This window comes from Silene latifolia, chromosome 8, assembly GCF_048544455.1.
Source record: "Silene latifolia isolate original U9 population chromosome 8, ASM4854445v1, whole genome shotgun sequence".
Lineage (NCBI taxonomy): Eukaryota > Viridiplantae > Streptophyta > Magnoliopsida > Caryophyllales > Caryophyllaceae > Silene > Silene latifolia.
Genome location: NC_133533.1, coordinates 14,744,123 through 14,759,824, shown reverse-complemented (window position 1 = coordinate 14,759,824; position 15,702 = coordinate 14,744,123).

Sequence of the window (15,702 nt, the reverse complement as noted above, 5' to 3'; positions counted from 1 at the left end):
AACCAAACGAAACAATGATAACAATGAAACAAACCAAAAAATTTAACAATGAAAACAATGAAAAAAAACCCACAGGAAAACAATGAAAACAAGTAACCAAATCACAGGAAAACAAAAAAAACAAAACAAACAAAAAAGTAAATCTGAAAAGTGAACAAAAAAAACAAGAACTGAGGAGAAGAAGAGGAGGCTGACGCGACAGAGGGGAGAGGAGGAGGAAGGCGGCAGAGCTGTCGTGGAGGCCGCAGAGGGGGTGGGTTTGTTGTTGGCGTGTTGGTTGTCGTGATGGTCGTGGGTCAGCGTGGGGGTGGGTTATGTGACGGTTGGCGTGTTGTTGGCGTGGTTGTGTGACGGTTGCTGGTGTGAGGTGGTTGGTGAGGCCGTGGTCGTGGGAGTTGGTGGTCGTGGTCGTGGGGGTCGGGTGGGTCTTTGTTGTGGGTCGAAAAAACCCACCATACCGGGTGGTGTGTGGCGGGTTGTGGGTCGGCTGTGGTGTGTGGTGGGGTTGTGGTGGGTCGGGTGTGGTGTTTGGAGGAGGTGGGGTTGTGGTGGGTCGGCTGTGGTGTGTGGCGGCTTTTTTTTTTTTTTTTTTTGGTTTTTATTTTTTATCATGGTTTTTTTTTTTTTAGAGAGGGGGAGAAAATGAGAGAGAAAGAGTGAATGTGAGAAATGAGAGAGGATGAGTGAATGAGAAAGTGAGTTGGGAGATTAGAAAGTGGAAGGAGTTATACAAAATTAGGTAGAGTTATACACAATTAGGGAAGGAGATTAGGGAGGGAGAATTGTGACCCTTCAATGAGATGTAATCTCATCCCTCCATCCCTTCCATCCAAAGGCCCTTATAAGGACTTAGAGACTCAATGGATGTAAGGACCTTAGAAGAACCACTCTCTCTCTCTCTCTCTCTCTATATATATATATATATATATATATATATATATATATATATATATATATATATATATATATATATATATATATACACATATATATGTATATACATCTTGTGATAGACTAGTAACCTCTCAACCACTTGATAACAGACAACCACACTGAAGCAGTTAGAACATTATAAACATATTACTCGATTAATCACGACAAATGTTACGCGCATACAGACTAAAAGGTAATACAAATACTATTAAAACTGTGTGAATTGCTCAAAATCCATGTCCACCCGTGACATCGGACGCCACGTAACCACTACTCACGAGGTAAAGGTAAGTACACATACAAAAACAAACTTAAACAACATCACTTTGCATGTCAAGTTCCCGCAACAATATGTGTAATTGTCCCATCACGCTTATATCTTACAAATTTCTATTATAATTCAAGCACAAACCCAAAACATGACTAACAATGAAACGAAAACATGTTGACCAAATCTAGTATAGTGTAGCCCTTGTTGACCTTTCGAAATTTGAGAACACGTGGTTGACCTTATTAATCATATCTGGATTTGGGAATTTTGGTGGCATGTTGTTTGATGTAATTCGTGAGTTCAAGGGTGTGATTCTAATTTATGGTATCGGAGACTAGAAGTATTAAGTGGTGAGATGATGGAGTAGACAAGCTATGGTACTTGGGGATGACATAGTAAGTGAAGTTCAATGACGAGAAATGTAAAGGAGATACTTTGGGACATGGATGGTAACAAATGAATTTGTGTGGTGAATTGATTTTGGCTCTTAGAACCAATTGAGTTGGGGAATACCTACCATTGTGGAGTCCTTGTTAGTCCTATGGTTTGGTAGACTTTTGAGGCTTTGTTGAGCACCTTAGTGATGTAACCTTATCATATCGATTATAGGCTTTGATGAGTGTTTGGTAAGCAGTAACCCTTTCATTATGCTGCTTCTGTTCTCCTTTCCTTCTCTTTAACGATCATTGAACCCTGTTTTTATGCCAAAGTTTACGTGTCTTCTTCTTGCCCGAGATATCTTCTTAACTCGAATACCTCTTATTTTTTGCCGACCGTTATCTTTACGGTCCGACTCCTTAGTTTCCTAACTTGTCAGGCTCATGCACCCTTCGAAAATATTTTACCGTTTCTCTATCCCGTTATCACTCCTTATCTCCTTAGTATAGTTTGTACCTTGTTGACCGTGTTTACAGAGTTAGTGAGATGTGACTTGAGGATATAGGATTGACTAAGTAGTCGAGTTTGTGATTGGCTTCCATAATCACTTTGGAGATGAGGGTTTGATAAAGTATATGTTACCGTGTGAGAAATGTTAAATGTGGGATTATTAGTTGGTTTTAGTGAGTAATATTGATTACTACTTGAGGTATGGTATGAGAGTGAGAGTAAGCTACATTATTGGGAGGTTTTAGCACTTGTTTTGGTAACTAAAAAGGGTAATGGTATGGTTGACACCAATTGTTAGGCTAAGGAACATAATTTCAATTTATGGTTTTAGGAACTCTGAGGTGATAAAGTGTTGTTACAATTATGACCTTGTTCCTTGAGAATTTGATGGTAAGTAAGTTTAGGATGTCAAATTTGAAAGAATACTCCTTGGGGATGTTGATGACCATAATGGATTGGTGATGTGATTTGGTATTAGTTGGCTCTTGAGAGTTCTTGAGTTGAGAGAGACTTAGTATTGAGAAGAATTTGTTAACCCTATAGATTTATAGACCTTGAGGTCGCATTGAGTACTTGAGATGATGGGATGATGTTGTAGCTGAGTGTAGATCCGCTTTTGGCAATCCTTAATAAGCAAAAGGATAGAAAACTTGAGATCCTATTGATTTTTCAGAGTTTGGGGTTGGTATGTTACTACCTTGTTTTGAAATGAGAATCTTGTGGAATATTTGAGGAACTTTCTCTTGGAGTTTATAGCTTGGTATTGGGACTCTTGATTGAAGGTTTACTTTTTGGAGGAAACCATAGTTGACACTAGTTGGATACGAATATAGCTTTGTTGGAAGCCTTGACCTTAGGCTTGTGGAAGTTGTTTCTGGATGTTTGAGGGTTTGGAACGATGAGATCACACTTATAGTGAAATATCTTGTTCCAGTGAATATATATTAGGAAGAGGTAACATAAGCGATTGAGAAAACCCTTGGGAGTGATGTTGTTGTTTGAGATAAGAGTGTCTGGCGTTTCCTTGTTGTCTAATCTCCCTTTTTCCTTGATCATGAGCGTTACCGCTCATACCTCTCTTCCTTACTTCATCATACTCCTCTCATAAGTTTGATGTTGGTAACATATGAAACTCCATCTTTGACACCCTGTTAGGTTCGACTTCAATTCTTACCCCATGAAATTCTTTATAGCTCTCTTGTTGATTAAGTTTGAGCTCTCTTAACATACTTTGTTTTTATGCTATCTAAGTTACTTTCCTTTTTGTACGACTTCTAAACTTTCAAGCTACCAGTTTCGACTCATTCATAAAAGTTTATGTCACTTCTGCAAACCTAACCTATTTTTAAAGATTTGAAAATGAAATTTTGATTTATTTCCGTAAGGTATTCCTTTTCTTACTCTTTTTCCGCGTTACTAAGCCGTATTTAATCATAATTAGTAAAGATATTATTCTTATTATAGAATTTTAAACTAAAAGTTTGAAAATGCTTTTATGATTTTCAATGGTTTTAACATTAGTGAATGTTAAATCTCGTTGTTGGAGACGTCCCAATAATGGGTTTTCTCATTTATTGGTGTAGAAATATTTTTATATCTTGATATGAATGTGGATGTTCTTGTCTAATCAACGAGAGTATCACCGTTTCATTGAAAAGATACCTATTTTCTTCTTATGTTTATATTATTAAGATGTTGTATACTATAATTTCTCCTTCTAAGTTTCGAGGGCGCAACTTTTTAAAAGGAGGGGTGATTGTAACGCCCCGTAATTTCGGACCGTTATTATTTTGCGAAAGCAATTTATTAATCAAGTTGAATTTAATATTAATGTATTTGAAGTAAAAATAATTCAAAGAAATATAATTTTATTATGGTTTGAGGTAAAGTATTTATTTTGATGGTTTCGAAACGTTTAAAAATAGTTTAAACCGTGTAAAACTTTTTATTTCGAAATAAGGGCATATCGGGAGGAAAATGACAATTCTTTTGAACATTGGGTAAACGATTTTGGAAATGGGTCGTATGAGTATTTATTTTTCTTGTAATCTCGTGTTTAAGAACTTTGGTCTTGTCGGAATTTGCGTTTGACAAGCGGTTCTAATTATTATCGAAACGAGCCAAAACCGACTCGTAAAATCCCGACTAAAACCCGCACTTGTCCTCCTTTCCTTTCCCTTTCACGCGGCACCCTTCCCCCTTCCTTCTTTTTTCTGATTTTTTCATCTTCCTCTTACATTTTTATAATTCCAAAACCAAAATCACCATTTTCATCTTAAAATCCAAGCAAAAATCACCATAACTTCCTCATTTCTTATCGGATTTTCACATAATTTATATTTCCGGAATCCTCTCGTCGAGATCTACCCCCTGGTATAATTTAATTTGAGTTTTCTTGAAGTTGTTTTAAGACGATTTTGGGCAAATTTCGGTATTTTGTACTTATTATTGTGTTTTTATTGTTTATTTAGGTGAAGAATTGGAAGACGAGTTTGGGGACTCGTATATTGTGGAAGATAGCGGCTAGTGTATATTAGGGTTTGGGTTTTAAGGTGCTAATTGCTCATTTTCTAGCTTAAGGTAACATATTTCGAGTTACTCGACGAATAATCGTCACATTCTTTGTTGTTTTTATATGTTTTGTGATTTTTGTTTGAGTAGTAATTTTCACATGATAAAATTTGATGCATGCATGCTTAATTTATGTCTTTTGTTAGTTTAAGTTAACATAGTTGTATTGGGAACGATTAATTAGTGTTCAGACGATGTTATAATGAACAAAAATGGAAAAAAAGAGGTGTAGAGGTGGCGGCAGCAGGCCCGGCAGGCCCACGGCTGGCCCACGGCTGGCCTGGGTCGGCCCGTTGCTTGTTTCGCGGTTTTCCATGCTTTGTTCGTCATTTTAGGTTCATTAATGATATAATTAGAATAAGTGACATATGGTTAAACTAAGGGAATGAATCATATTAGTAGTTAAAAATTATGTTAATGGTAAAAGTTATACTTATATTGATAGTTTTCACATGTTAGGATAGTTTATAAAATGAAATTGTAATGATTAGGCTCAAAATGAATTTTATAGTGATAATTGTAATGTTTTGTTGATTGTGCCGAAAACTGAGCCTTGGTCCCTTTGACTGATTCGATGTCAGTTAATTGAGTGATTGGTCACCATAATTTAACCCGCACTGTCGCAGGTCAGGGTTGCGGGTAAAAATTCGGTTGGATGAAATTTTATATGAATTGAATAATCGGCCTTTTTCTTGTTTTAGGCCATTTATCAAGTTTTAGTTCACATGTAAAGTTGATTGAATTTAATAGTTCTTATATTGTAGAAACGGCCCTAGACTCCCTGAAGCCTTTAATATTGTTAAAATTGCTAGAATTGGAATGGGTATTGAATATCTCTTGCAGGTTGTTGTGTTTGTCATAGATAGGTCTTTATAGTCTCTGACGAGTATATGTTCACTGCTTAATAGCCTTTGTGTTCCTGACTAGTGGATTTATATCCAAGTTGGGGCATGACCTCGTTACTTATTTTGATAGTAAGTGGTCAGCTTAAGTACTAGCCAACCCTTTGGTGGACTCCTTAGGGTACTCACTTTGTTTTAGAAAAATTGTGGGTCTTGGGTGCAGTGGTGTGTATCCGCATGTCTAGGTCTGCGCAGATTTTAGGCTAGGGTTGTGTTGTGTCTTGGCCATGTTTTATTAATATTAACCGCTGAGCCAAGATACCGGTTCGATTACCTTCCCTACCTCGTGGTATAGACTCGAGTTACAAAGTGACTATTGACCGTACTAAGAACTTATGCCTGTCTTTGATATATTGCCCTTTCTTGTATGGTGACTTTATGAATTGTAATAGGTGAGATGTAAGCCCGTTACAATTGATAAAGTTTGGATTACTGCTTGTTAAATGTTTCACATGATAGTTTAATTGGTCAGTTTAGGGCTCATAAGTTAGTATACTTGATAATTAAATGATTTATCATGTGGTTTACATGTTCCATTACATGTTACTTTAAAAATGACGTTTCGTGGCTGGGAGGACTCGAAGTTACTCCCCACTGAATTGTGGCTTTCGTGTTTGTATAAAATGCGATTGACAGGTACTTGATGCTTAGTTGGGGTCACAGACGAGCTAGTGAGCAAGGAACCTTGGACCTAGTTTGGCTTTCTTTTGTAGAAACCTTTTTATCTTTTGGTTATGTATATATTTGGAAGGGACATATGTCTCCCTCTTTTATTTTGGTTTGTATCTCTATATTTTCTTATCTTTAGCATAGTTATGTAAATTAGCTCTTAGCATTTGCAGGTTTTGGCATCCTCCCCTTGGAAGTGTTTGTGAATGATTTAGAAAAGTTTTAAAAATTACAGGTTTTTGTCTAGTTGAACCATTTACAAACATATCCTGTCAGTTTTTCCATAGAATTTACGGGTTTATTTATCGCTAAAGTTAAGGGTGTCACATTAAATCCTGTAAAACGAGTTCTAGAAATAGCAAGTACGGCCTTATGGCCACCAATACAAACCGAATACGACAAGTACGAAAAGGAAAGGTTCCAACCAAAACAAACTAGCATCCAACATAACTACAAACATGATAAAAGAAATGGAGTATCACTCCTGTTGCTGCTGCTCATCCATCACATCATACTCATCTCCACCACCACCTGAGGTGCCTGCTCCTGATGCACCCAGACCCGCATCACCACCGGCTCCAGCATATGGTCTTACGTACCAAGGGGTCAAGCCGCCATAGGGGTATGACTGAGGTGCTCCCCATGTGGACATATCCACCCCGTAGGAGTGGAAAACCCCGCTGTAGTCCCCGACTCCCCTCCACCAAACTGGATGCGGTCCCGAGGTCCCAATACCCTGAGTATATGCCATCTCATGCATGTTGCGGAGCGTTAAGGTAGAGGACACTCTCTCGGCCAGATAGCTCTCATGTGTCTCCGGGGTATCAAGAAAAGGGTAACTAGGAAACGGGTACTGTGGTGGTGCTGCCGGCTGTGGCTGTGTCTCAGCCATCCTCTCCCTCACCCGGCGCGGCCCTCTCCTTAGCCTGGGTTGATCCTCCTCAGCTCTCACGTTCTCCCCCTTCCTCGGCTCAGGCATTACTCGGAGGACCTCCGGGTCGATGAAGTACGTCTACCTCGCAGGTCGTGCATCCTCATCAGAATTGGCAGCCATCACTGCCTCGGGTAAAGGCTCTGTCGGTGGGAGGTGCTCGGGAGCTGGTATCTTCATCCAACTCATGCCCCACACCCTCCAGGCTAAAATACCGTCCTCCAAAATTCTCAACCATTTCAGGTCGAGGAAGTAAGCTCTGTACATGGTAGGTACTGGGGTGGCCAAAGGGATGTACTCCGAGGAAGCCTTAAAAGAAGTTAGCTTCTCAGCTAAACGGGTGGTAATAACACCACAACTCAGAAACCTAGTGCCGGAGGAGGCCATCAAAGTAAGGCTGGCACACACCATAGCGGGAGCCCTAAAGGTCACTCTCTCAGTCCGCTCAGGGTTGAGGTACGCTATCAGAAGCATCAACTCATGGGAGTTCAACTTACTCATATCCGATCTCTCGTAAAGGATACACGACACAGCACGAAGGAAGATCTTCAAAGTGACATGTTGCACATCATTGATCAACATATTACTAGCAGTGGGAGCTGACTTCCCGGTGATACAAGGCGTAAGGCTGCAAACCCCACACTCAGTCGTTATGTCACGAAGGGCTCCCTTGGGAGGCTTCGCCAAACCAAGGTGAGAGGCAAACATGTCCATGGTCAAGACAAAGCTGGTGTTCATGAGGCGGAACTACACAGTCTGTTCCACCGGCTCATACTTAAACGAGCTCATGAACTCAAGGTCAGAAAGGCATACGAATGCTTTCTTAGGCGGTAAAGTCCGGTGAATCCCAAGGTCTCAAAGATGTGTCGGACGTCAGTCTCAATACCCAGATCCTCTAAACTGGTCGTGTCAACACAACGGGTCGGTCTCATCTTACGGGACTATAAGGCCACAAAATTCTCCCGTTGGGTGTAGTCTACAAATACCACAGACGAATATTCGGTTACAGCTGGAACTACCGGTCCATTTCCCTCCCCCAACTTCGGGCTGGGAAGCCCTACCCCTCTTACTCTGCCTGGTTCTTAGGTTCAGTCTCGGGCTCTCGGCATCTGTTTTAACATACAATTTAAATATACCAACACATATGCATTAAAACATACGAAGCACACATAATTGATCATAAAAGAGTCATCTAAGCACACACTATCACCAAAATTCCCAAAATAACAAGTGAAATTTCCAATTCTTATAGCTCAGACAGTCTTTACAGCTGTGAAAAGTTTTACATATTTATCATGAATTAACTTAACCATTACTACTTTTAGGACTCAATCTCTCAAAACACATTCATATACAACCCAAATTTGCAATTATATGAGACGAATTTCAGTTTGGGGCACTTTTAAAACGGAGTTTTAAGACAAATTTTGGGGTGAAAATCACAAAAATCAACTCCATACATGATATATACAACATACATTACTCAACTTTTATCCTTTTACATGTAATAGACAACCAAAAATCAATTCAATTTCTCAAACCCTAGAAATTTCGGTCCATATTATATTCAATTTTATTTTGATTTTTGCATCCTTAACAACCATAATCATCAAAGGAAAACACTTAGATCATGTTACAACAATTAGTAGCAAGTTTTTAATACATGTAAATCAATTTTTGAACACTTTCTATCATCCTATGTGATTTCAATTAACCAAAAACATTGAAATATAATAAGCATTCATATCTTAATCAATTAGGAAGTGAAAAGAACAAATTGAAGCAAGAAAATCACTAGATTAAAGCACCAAACAAGTAGCAAGAAACAAGGAATTTGAGAGGAAAAGAGTTTAGGGTTTGCGGAAATAGATGAGGGAATAAGAAGATTGAACAAAGAAAAGGGGTTTTGAACCCGCAGATTTTCCAGTACTGTAGCCTTACTCGATCGAGCAAGTAGGGTACTCGATCGAGTGGCCTCTACTCGATCGAGTAGGAGCTACTCGATCGAGTTTCCGTAGGAAATTCCTACTTCCTCGACGTTATAGCTTCCTAACTAGATCGAATGAGGTCTACTCGGTCTAGTAGGCACTCACACTCGGTCAAGCAAGGTTAGGTACACGGTCGGAAATACGATGTTAACTAAGATTCCTGCAAAACAACAACACGTGTCGATTCCAAACCAAATTCGGAAATCGTCACAGGTTACTATAATCATTCACGACACACTATTACTACTCAAATGCAACGCAACGGTTCTACCCAACCACGATACATGTCACTCCATTCTATAGCGAACATCGCACAAAACAATTTACCACACCATTAAATCATTCACGCATACATTTAACGCATTATCTCATGTCTAATCCTTCGTCTACAACTTCAATAATAAAACTTATACTCATTTTACTCTAAACACTCATCCAACATTAGACTATCATGTATCATCCGAGTCTACTAGAATTCTAACTATGTCTCAACATAAACAAATTAGTTTACTCAGATTAATCATGTCACAAGCGTAAGCTTTCAACCAATCATATACCACATTCATCCATTAATATTTTGATAATTATCATCAGAAATCCACAGCTTTTTAACTATTATTATTATTATTATTACTATTATAAGACTTATAAACTCTTATAGGAACTACCATTACCAACTATTTGAAGCAAACACGACCATCACCACATTCTATACATTACCCCGCACTTCTACTCTTTTCACACATACTTCTATTCGTGTACAAACTTTCACGTTTCTCATTATCATCACACACATATTAGCTTCATTAAGAACTTCGCCATATACGATTCTAGCATAACCATTACACACATGCCAACTTCAACAGAAACTTTACCACAAATAATTCTAGTATGACCACTATACACATTAGGCACATAATTGCCGACTCAACATTCTCATACCCAGTGATTGGCTTAAGTATAATGGGGCCATGATTTTGAAATGAGGGCGCCTACTCACCCAAAATCTAGCATCAGCTGGAGCTCCGAATATACATACACCAGGTTCATTTTATTACACTCACTACGTTCATTAGGCTGATTTGTTACAGGTTCCAAAATCGTCTCTCTGATACCACTTTGTGACACCCCCATATACCAATGAGCCTTAATAAGATCTTCCCTAGCATATAAGAACATCACCATCTCGGTTGCCGAAGGAAAGTAATCACCAAAGGTCGATAAAAGAACATTTATAAGTATTTTACAAGTGATATAACCAAACTACTAATACAAAAGATACATCTCATCAAAACTATATAAGCTACTTCTGACATTACTCGTGAAGACTCATCCCGCCAAGACTCCAGCTACCATCCAAGACAACACCTGCTAAGACTGACTGCTCACCATAAGGGACCACGGCAGACACAACAGAAACAAACAAAAAACAACCACACAAGGTCAGTAACTGAAGAGACACACCAACCACTGGTATAACAATACAGAACAACAACACACACATAAGTCACATCTCCTCCAATCAATCACCGTCACCGACTGTCCACTGGACCAGCCCTGCTAGTGGGGGACCGCAGTCGTTCCCACCTATGCCCCGCTCATCATACTGAGCGATAACCCTATCCCATTAATGTGCATATCCCATCCCGTGGCGGGTTCCACGGAGGGCGAAACTAGGGCGTGAAGCCACTTCTGCAAGTGACTCCACTCAACCGAGGACGCACCTCGAGAACCAAAGACAATCAATCACAAACAGCTGCACCACAACGACAACCAACGAAACAGCACAACACTAACCAATTACCATATACAATCAACCACACTGACACAACAACAATACAACAACCGTCACACTAAACAACCAACAGAAACTGAGTAGGCGAATCTACATTTAGCCAACCGCAACAATTCCTTGATCAATCACATGTCATCAACCAAGCAAGCAAAAACCTTAAACAAACAGCATAAAGCCTATTACTACCACCACCATCCTACAAGGAAAAACAATGACAAAGATGATGATGATGATGATGACATACCTACGCATCGAATATCGGCGTCAAGACCGCTACCCGACTCAAGTATCCTATCCCCCAGGCACAAGCATCCTCAAAGGCTCCCATGGAAGGGATTAAAGTGAATGGAAGAAGGTGAGGCGACATCTTGGTCTGAAGGAAAGAGGCGGAAATGATTTGCGATTCTATCGAAACACGATTATAAACCCTCACTGGAAAGACGCTACTCGATCGAGTAACTAACTTACTCGATCGAGTGGCCCCTACTCGATCGAGTACCCAAGCTACTGGATCGAGTAGCCTCTAGTCTATCGAGTACCACTCATCCCCAAAGTCTATCATGACACAAGGCAACTCTTGCACGAATTCCTAAAGGCTATCACATGCCCCCAAGGTCGGTCAGCGTTGGTCAACGGGTCCCTAAAAGGACGAGTATTATATTAGCTACGCATAATAATGAATAAAGTAAAAGAGAAGGATGAAGCAAGAACAAACATAGTGAAGGAATAAGCAATAGAGAATTAATATAAAAAAGAGAAGAAATGTTACTGAGAATTCGATCCGGAAAAAGAGCAAAGCAACGTTCAACAGAGAAAAGGGAGAAAAAAAGAGAGCGAAGTCTAAACCTAATTATGTCTCCCTTATATAGGGGAGATATTTATTAAATATAACCTAATAAGATAAATATTTCTCGCGGATTAAAATCTAGAATCAGATAGAAATCCACTCGATGGAGGACTTTAGAACACCTCGATCGAGTAAATCCTAGCAAAACCTCTCGATCGAGTAGAAAACCTACTCGATCGAACACTATCTAAGATAAGCAATTCGATCGAGGACTTAAACTACTCGATCGAGTAGAAAAAGGACTCGATCGAACAAGATTCTATTTGATCGAGTACTTTCCAGCGCATAATTCCTGTTTCGCGCACTGAACTTCAAACGGCTTCCATTTTTTCGTTACTTGGGAAAACAGAGCGTTTCCAGTGGCGTTGGAAATCTAAGAGGACAAGCTTTCATCGCCAATTAGAATCACCTGAAAATCAGTTGTAGAACTCGAGATATGGCTCTTTAAAATAGGCACTAGTGATTTGAAGTTCTTCCTTTGCTCACATAGCTATCTTACTTCTTTGCGCATCACAATTAGTAGTTTCCAAGCTCCGACTCAACTCATCTCCTAAATGCATGCATAGGGACATGTTTTAGGCTTGATTTTGCTCCTTTCTGGTTCATACCTGTAAATAATACAAGAGAAACCAAAGTAGACAATTTGGGGGACATTTGTAGCTAAACACTACTAAATATGCATTGGAATGCGTGCAAATGAAGTACAAAATACCTATATAAAATGCGTGTATCAGGGATCAGTACTTTTTGCCGACTTTGGAACCCGTAAGTATCTTCCCTTCTACTATGAATTTTCCAAGGTGATTGATAATAAGACAGGTCCCGTTAGATAATCTTCACTTAGTAGAGCATACTATTATGAGTCATATTAAAAAAAATCATCATGTATACTCTCTCCACTTCTTAAACTCTTCCACCTTGCTTCTTAGAAGTCAAACTTTTATAACTTTGACCATTAATATGTCGAAAATCATGATCAAACTTCCGTATTAACAATTGTGTAGAAGCAATATGGAAGATCATTGCGAAGAGGATGAAATACATTTAGTGTGAAATAACTAAAAGATAATGGATCTTACACCCAAAGTCTATGTTGGGGTTGGTGTCCTTAACAGTTAGTGCAAGGACTTATAAACCTCTAAAAGGATCAAAGGGCATACTTTTGGTATTATTATCAGTTGATCCACGTTTATCAATAACGGTTGGCTTGCTAGATAAGTTTGACGTTATTGTCATACAGATGGCGGTGATCAACTGGTCCCTAAAAGTCACACCTATAGGATACGTTTGAGAGACGTGACAGTATGAAAATACAGTCATGTAGATGCCAATTTTGACTAACCAGTTAGTCTGAGTTATTTGACTAATATTTAGTCAAAATGTGATGTTGAGATATGTTATTTAATACGGATTAAATAATAATGGCTAAGGCGAATTAAGCAGTTAATTCGTAAAATTAAATATAAACGATTTATATTTGATTAATGTATATTGAATATAATTATACAATATTGTCTTTGTCGGACACGTATTAATGATTCAACTGATCCGTGTTATAATTAGTTGATGCTTTAATATCCGATAACCGATGACAATTTATGATGAAACCGTGTCATATACATTTAGCGCATTTCAGGTCGTACCATGAGTTAAAATTAAGAGGAAGTGGAAGCCCACTTCCCCATGCAAACCCACGGTGGCGAACAAACAAAAGGAGAGACTCCCTCTCCTTTTGACCTAGACAATTTCATTTACACAGAAATTAGGGTTTTGGAGATTAAGCTTTCTCTGAAACCGAGATCTCACATCTCGTGAAAAACTCACATCAAGTTCTCCCAATATTGCAAGGCAATCGGAGAACACGTTCTAGCACAAGGGCATTTCTCGGACGGTCTTGGGTGCAACAATTAGGAGGGAATCTCTGTTGATTTCTGTTCTTTACGCCGTGCATCAAAGGACCCGAGGTTGATTCTTTATCTTTATCGTTTCATTGTTGTATTTCGTTTATGACCATATTTCACATGTTAAATTTACGTTATAGTCCTAAATTTAAAGGGTCTTATACGGATATTACCGCATAAGTGGTATCAGAGCGAGGCCACGTAAATTTTCATTGTGATTTTTCATAAAACGATTTTGAAACGGTACTTTTTGTCTCGAAATCCGTGCCTTGTATACACGGATGTTGCGTTTTTGTTGAAACCGTGACATGTTTTACACGGTTGATTCACTTTTTCCGTTTTGTTCTTTTACATATTGTTATTTTATACGGAGATTATAATAATATGTCAAGTTTTGTCAAATTATAAAATTGATTTTATGCGTTTTTGATCAAAATTGAATTTGGTTTTGTGTTCACAAACTGTTTTCACGAGGGTTTTAAGTTTTCATAACTTGTTTGGTCTCGATCGAATGGATTTCTACTCGATCGAGAGCTTTTTCTGTCTTGTTTTTGTTCGATCGAGTCCTTGCGCACTCGATCGACCCTGTTTAAAACCCCACCGCTCGATCGAGAAGTCCTCGTACTCGATCGAGCGATTTGCTTGATAAAAGCTCTCGATCGACCTCCAAGATCGCTCGATCGAGTACTTCCTGATTGGCAAGCCCCTCGATCGAATGGCAGCCTCATTCGATCGAGCCTTCTTGTTCCTCGATCGAGCACTTATGTCCCTGGATCGAGGGATTTCATTTTGGCGACTTTGAAAATTTTTCCTTTTGCTTTAAATTTTCTTTTGGCCTTAATTTGTACTTTATACGGATATTGTACACTCGCTATGATTGTGAAACGGTTCACACATGTACCATTAAGTTATTTTAAAGCGTATTTAAAGTAACGGACTGTATTAGATTAAAATTAAATTGATAGAAGCGGTTTTATCACATGAATTTTAATCATTAAAAGGTGGTTTGGATAAATTTCACATAATTACGGAATTATGTCACGAATGAATTTGTTTTTAGTTGATGCATTTTATTTATCGTTAATTATGAATGTTTTTGAATGCTTTTTATTACGTATTTATTTATTTATTTTGCAAACAAATTGTAACTTAGTGTGGCCTTAGTAGAACGTGTTACCGTAATGATGGAACACGGTCTTGGTTGTATTTTGAGATCTCGTATCTCCGTTTTGGATTTTTCACTTGTAATTACAGTTTTAATTAGAATGTAAATAGATTTATATTTGTAATTTTAAATTGTAATTTTTGAGAAGACCAAAGATGAAGATCGGATGCTCACTCCCGCTACATGGATCAAGATGGAACATCAAGACAAGCTTGTCGGGTCCAACGGTGGATTCCAAAGTTGTTTTATGTTTTATTTTACTAGGATAGGCCACACTAGGAATTTTTATTTACGTATTGCATTCAATTTTTATTTTATCGTAACGATAGTATGCATCATTTTCCGCCTAAAAACCAAACCACCTAATTATTGCATGAAAACTGACACATATAGAGGTCACGAGTTAGTTTTCTTTGACATTCTCATGTCACACGATCCATGCTAAGCCATCACCTAAATTAATTCATTCACGCAGACGCTAGCTATTCGTTCACTTAATATGAATTATAATTTAGTTGATGGGATCTTCCTCGTATAATCAAAAATTGAGAACGGTCTTTATAGGTCAAACTCCAATGAGTCCCTTCTTCGTCGGTAGGCATAATATGACCCCTTCTACGTCGGGTAAGTTGGAACCGATTGACCTATTTTATCTCAACACTATGATCACTCGTACGATCCTGTGATTATGGTGGACTATAGATAGGATTTACAGAAATCTATCGACCAAGAGTTCTTACGAAAGAATTAGCTAAACAATTGGCTTATCGTTTACGAAATTGAGTCTTGGGATCACTTGTATCATTCTTGAGGGAGATCAATTATGCAAGTGCGAGAGTCT